Source organism: Neolamprologus multifasciatus, chromosome 10 (assembly GCF_963576455.1).
Source record: "Neolamprologus multifasciatus chromosome 10, fNeoMul1.2, whole genome shotgun sequence".
NCBI classification, from domain to species: Eukaryota; Metazoa; Chordata; class Actinopteri; order Cichliformes; family Cichlidae; genus Neolamprologus; species Neolamprologus multifasciatus.
The window spans coordinates 15,663,148-15,668,516 of NC_140448.1; the positions used below are offsets into that span (position 1 = coordinate 15,663,148).

General features: G+C 37.7%; 1 long non-coding RNA gene across 2 annotated transcripts; it reads right to left on the minus strand.

Moving 5' to 3' along the window:
• Window positions 1-1,036: 1,036 nt before the first annotated feature.
• On the minus strand, window positions 1,037-3,770 carry LOC146509900 (uncharacterized). 2 transcript variants are annotated; one of them, XR_014876506.1, is made up of 6 exons: window positions 3,696-3,770; window positions 3,443-3,574; window positions 2,972-3,007; window positions 2,445-2,597; window positions 1,984-2,073; window positions 1,037-1,388 (listed from the first exon to the last, which is right to left on the minus strand). It is a non-coding gene; the product is annotated as an uncharacterized LOC146509900 (long non-coding RNA). The 2 variants fall into 2 exon arrangements; XR_014876505.1 differs by lacking the exon at window positions 3,696-3,770 and having other exon boundaries at window positions 3,443-3,680.
• Window positions 3,771-5,369: the final 1,599 nt, after the last annotated feature.

Below are 5,369 nucleotides of genomic sequence, written 5' to 3' on the forward strand. Positions count from 1 at the left end.
TTGTGTTGATAAAATGTGACTTAAACATGTTTTGATGAAGTAATTTGAGCTCTTGGAATATTTTAATCCTTCACAATTTTTTCACTTTATCCCAACACCATTCAATAACTTTTACCCAATACTACTTGGTCACTTAAATACTACATGTTATCTTCAAATTACATTTTGCTATTATATTCTAGTTTCAAATACACAATTTTCAAATGAAGGCCTTATAACAGATTGTATTGTTCTCTTCCAAGATGGTTGCTGGCATCCACCAGTAACCTTTCAAAACAAAATGTCTAATTTCACTGCATTGACAGTAGGTAAAGAATTAAACTGACATTACTCCTCCACTGAATCTATATAAATCAACAGTTAAAATAATGTCAGTTCTTCCGTGTTCTCTGGAATCAATCACAGCAAAGAAATTAGACTGTTTCTTTTGAAAAATGTTACAGGACAATACAAAACATTCTATTTAAGGCCTCTGACGTCAAGATTCAGTTAAACAACAATTATAACTAAACAATTTGAGGTAATGTTAGTTTCCATTAACATTAAATTAGGTTACTGAATTGGCAAACACCTTCCTATTAACATTACCCATTTTACCCCAATAACTAAAGAAATTAGCACTTGCAGGTCAAAAACTTTATTCAAGAGACTGAAAAATAACATTGATACAGTGACTGTCAAAAATTACAGCACTGATCATACTGTGACATCTTGGTTCAAAACAGCACACTTAGAAATATTCAACGTTCTTTACTTCAACTGAATGAAACTGAAAATACCATTTCACACAACCCATATGGGATATTTAGACTGTATAACTGTTCACGCTACATCTCTTCACTAGTAAAAGAAAGAAAAAATACAAAGAGAAATTTAAAAATGCTGCCAAACAGACAAACAGAGAACTTGTACAGAGCAAAAGGAAAAACAAACAACAACAAAAAAAACGGCTCATCCTCATGGCAGTTGCAGAGTATATAAAAATGAACCCTGCGATCTGTTCCAAAAATGCAGCAGAACAAGTGTGAGATTTAAATGTCCTCTCACCTAGAGCTGATCACCTTGCATGCATAACAGTGAGCTTTCCTTGCAGGAGCAGTTTTGTCTTAGTTGTGAGCTTTTCTTGAGAGCTGAGTTGCATCCAACTCCATTACCACCCTTTGAATCACCTCAAAAGTGTAGCAGAGCTGTGATGGGTAACTCATATTGAAGGAATAAAAAAGGTCCAAACAGCATGGCTACTGCAAAGGTCACGTTATCCAGATCTTGAAGAACTACTATACCCTTGATGATGATGCCAACATCAGAAAAGTCATTGCCTGGCGCATCCTCTGGAGACAGATGTTCATTGTGGTTTTCTCAATCTGTGCAGTGGCCTCAGTCAAGTCCTGGTTAAACACAAAACATTTTTTTAAGATTCCTTTTTAAACTCTCTTTTGAATCTACCAGTTCTAATGTTAGAGTAATTTAAACCAATGAAAGCAACATAGTAAATAGCTATAGCCAAAGAGTGGCCTGCCATGCTGCCATTCATGGTCTAACAGAGTTTCTAAGAGAGAGTGAAAAACATAATAATTTCAAATGCTTTACATTAGTTTTTGTTAGAAAGACACCGGCCCATCAGAAATCCAGGTTATGTCACTCAGAAGATGTTAGAATTTAGACTTTCAGCCCCACAATTTGGTTAGCTGTTGGTCAGTTGGTCATTTTTTTTTTCAAACAAAAGCTAATGTAAATATTGGTGGGATTTTCCTTTGTTCACTAGAATGACAAATTTAAAGTTTTTTCACACTGATATGAGCCCTAATACAGGGGTGGGGGTGGGGCCTCAAGGGCCGGCGGCCGAGTTCACTACCAGGCCTCATGTGAACTTCAAATTATTAAAGAGGACTACTGGTCCTAACCAGTCCAATGAGGATCAAGTGGATAACTAAATGCATTTTTAAATGTTGCAAAGCCACAATCTACTCATAAAACACTCACCATGAACTCCTGCACCAAGATGTTGCAATTGTCTTTCACACAGATGCGGAGCACTTTGATGAGGGACTCCCTTTGAGCATTAATGTCATCCTAAAGTGTTATAACAAAGAAAACAGAGATTTGTGAACTTTTCAATAGCACAGAAGAAAATGATCCCAGACAAAAACTCTTGACTTTTTAAACCAGTCAACATGCAACACCAGCATCTACAAAGCAACATCAAAAGTTCCTGTTTGACATCAACTTTATGGATATATAGTTTCCAGAACATATATTTTTAAAAAAAGACAATTTTTTCTCAGTGGGCCAGTAAATGCATGATGAAAATTATGGCATCCTTTCAGTGGAATCAGTACTCACAGGTAATAGTTGACTGTTTCAATGGATGCAGCATAAAATTCTTTTACTGACCTAATGCTATACATATACACTTTGTAGTTAAAGAATTTTAAAGTTCTTACTGTCATCATGGCAGCTACATCCTTTAGCTTTGTGCCCTGTTCCCCCGATCACTTTGCAAACACTTTCAGCAGACTGTCAGAGAGAAACTCAGCTCCGTCAGAAACCTTGACTGTAAAGGCATGTTTGGGATGCACTGGAATACTGCATTTTATCTGAAATGACATAAAATTATTTTTGAAATAACAGCAGGCACTGTGCATGGTTAATCAGTAATGTTTTATTGAATAAAAACTGTGTTTCCAGATCTTATGGGATTAAAAAAATCCAAAGATGTTTGTTTCTGATTTGCAACCCAACAACCCACAAGTTACAACCTCATTTTAGTTCAAGTGTGCATTAATGTGAGTCCAGTAATCACCTTTCTGACAATACATACAGGTATAAGTTAAACCTATGGCAGATTTTGGATTTCTCAGATGTATTAATAGGGTGGTCTATTTGTGTATGCATGCACCTAATAATTATACAAAACCTATTATAATTAAGTTACAGAAACCTTAAGCGAAAATAGAATATACTTTCTTACCATAACACCTTGAACCCACAATCCATCAGCTGACTCCTGGTGAAATGCAGAATAGAGGTCAATGTGAAGCAAAAAAAACAAAAACAAAAGGACAGCAGGTGAGGGCAGGAGGGGTAGGGATGTAAGCTAGCATAATGCCGCTAATGATATTAGCTAAAGCTGTTCAATGTCCAAAATCTCACTAACACCACGGTGCAGTAAATACACAATGTAACTGAAGAGTCAGTTGACAAATCTATTCACACAGAAAACCAAATTATGTTATGACTGCCTCATAATTAGGTTTAATGTGATATAACGGCTCTTGTGCCAAAGACAAATTCAAATGAAAAAGCGCCAATTCTTTGACAACAGATAAAACAGCAAATAAGCTAACGGGTCATTTTTAGCATGTTACATGGCGACACTCTAGACGTTTAACTACATTTGGCTGAAATATGGTAAATATTAATTCAAAAAATCAAGACATACCAAAAAAGTAGAGTTGGCTGCTCGACTTGACTGAGATGGATGCCTTTTTTGAACCACGATCCAAAGCCCGCGAGATGAAATCACGCGTGGTTTCACGAGATTTAATGTTGCTATCTTATTGACTTACTTCACCTGAACATGATATGAACAATTTAATACACCCTTTCAGCATATCATGTAGTTTTTACACTATATGGTTACATTTATCTTTAAAACATGAGGCAATTGTGTTAAATACATGCAAGATGCTTACATAAATCCAAGAGATGGCCAGTGCCTTTTTTTCAGTGTGCGAGTTCGTCAGCTACCTGATGTTGGTAACCGGCTCTGATGTTCATGCTGCTATTCTCAAGTAGATTGACTCACGCTGTTTCTTGTGCTTCAGGACCTATTCTCCAGTGTTGACTGCTGCTCACCACTTGGATCTCAGCTCCTTTCCACCTCACTGGGAAATGTCTCCAAACCTCACCTGCCTGCCCTCCTGCTCACTCACCACTTTGGATCCAACGAACCCCAGGTCAGCCATTTCACCTTTTTCTAACTCCGAGGAATTGCCTCACCTCCCCCTCAATACCACACCTTCACCTCCTGCAAGTAAGCTGGAAAAACTGTTATACTTACCCTTTCTGGTAATCCTTTAACCCAGCTCTAACTCCGCTCTCCTCTCTCTCCAGTGTGACCAATACTTACCTGCCTAGATCCAGTTGTCCTCACGTTCATGCCACTCTAATAGTTCCACGGCTACGTTTCCACACCACAGTTTGCCACGTCCTTGTGTTTTCACCTATATTATATATTCACCAATAAATTGTGTTAAAACGCTCTCTTGCCTCCGCTCTGTGTGTCTGCACTTGGGTTCTGTTCAAGTTGCTGGCCTCCGTCCAGCGTGACATTTAGTTTTCACTTTAGTTTGACTTTATCCATCTATCCATCCATCCATCCATCTTCATCCGCTTTATCCGAGACCGGGTCGCGGGGGCAGCAGCCTAAGCAAAGAGTTTATTTGAACTAAAATGTACAAACTCAAATTCTAGTTAGGTTTAGCAGATATTGTCTATTAATAGAAACAACAAACATAAATCTCTCATAAATCACAGCCTGTATTGTAAAAAATGTGGACCAACATTGTCACAGTCCCTCATGTAATCCAGCATCAGCCTGCTTTATCTGCACTCGAATAATGATTAATAGATCTCGTGAACATGAAGCAATGATTTTGAGTAAAATCCAACTGAAATATATGACATCAAAGGCTTATGTGTTAAAATAATTAGTCATTAAGGAAAATGTGCTATAAACTGAATTTATAGCAATCAAGTGAATTTAATCAAATGTAAAATGTTACCTTCCATATACATGGAAAATTTACATGTAATAAAATTTTAGGCCATTTTTGGGCATGTATTTTTTTGTGTGCTCTCTCTCTCTCTCTCTCCCTCTTCACCTTCTATTTTCAGTTTAGCACATTTGTGGCCTTCTCCTAGTTCCTGCTCTGTGCCAGCTTACACACCTGCAATCAGTCTCCTGCTTCTAAGCACCAGCTCATCCTCCCGTTCTCCGCCAGATTGTTCTGTCCACTCGTGTAGTAGTGACGCTCAGACTCTCTCAGTTGCACTTGGTAATTCTAGATCATATTAACCCTGATGATCCTGCCACAGACTTATCTTGTTCCTCTTATGCTCTGTCATGGATTCCTTCTTTGTGTGTCAGCTGACGGTTCAGTTCTATGTTGTCTGTTTTTGGATTCTGAGCTTTCCAAGAAACCACCAGAATCTCTGTATAACCGCATAAAGATGGACAAGGATACAGTGCAGTATTGTTTTTGTTTGGGGTCATCTGAGTATGTTCTTAATCCTGTGATGTAACTTACACAGTTAAGAGAATTTGCTACCTAATAGGTCAACATTTATTGAGATTAAACTAGCTA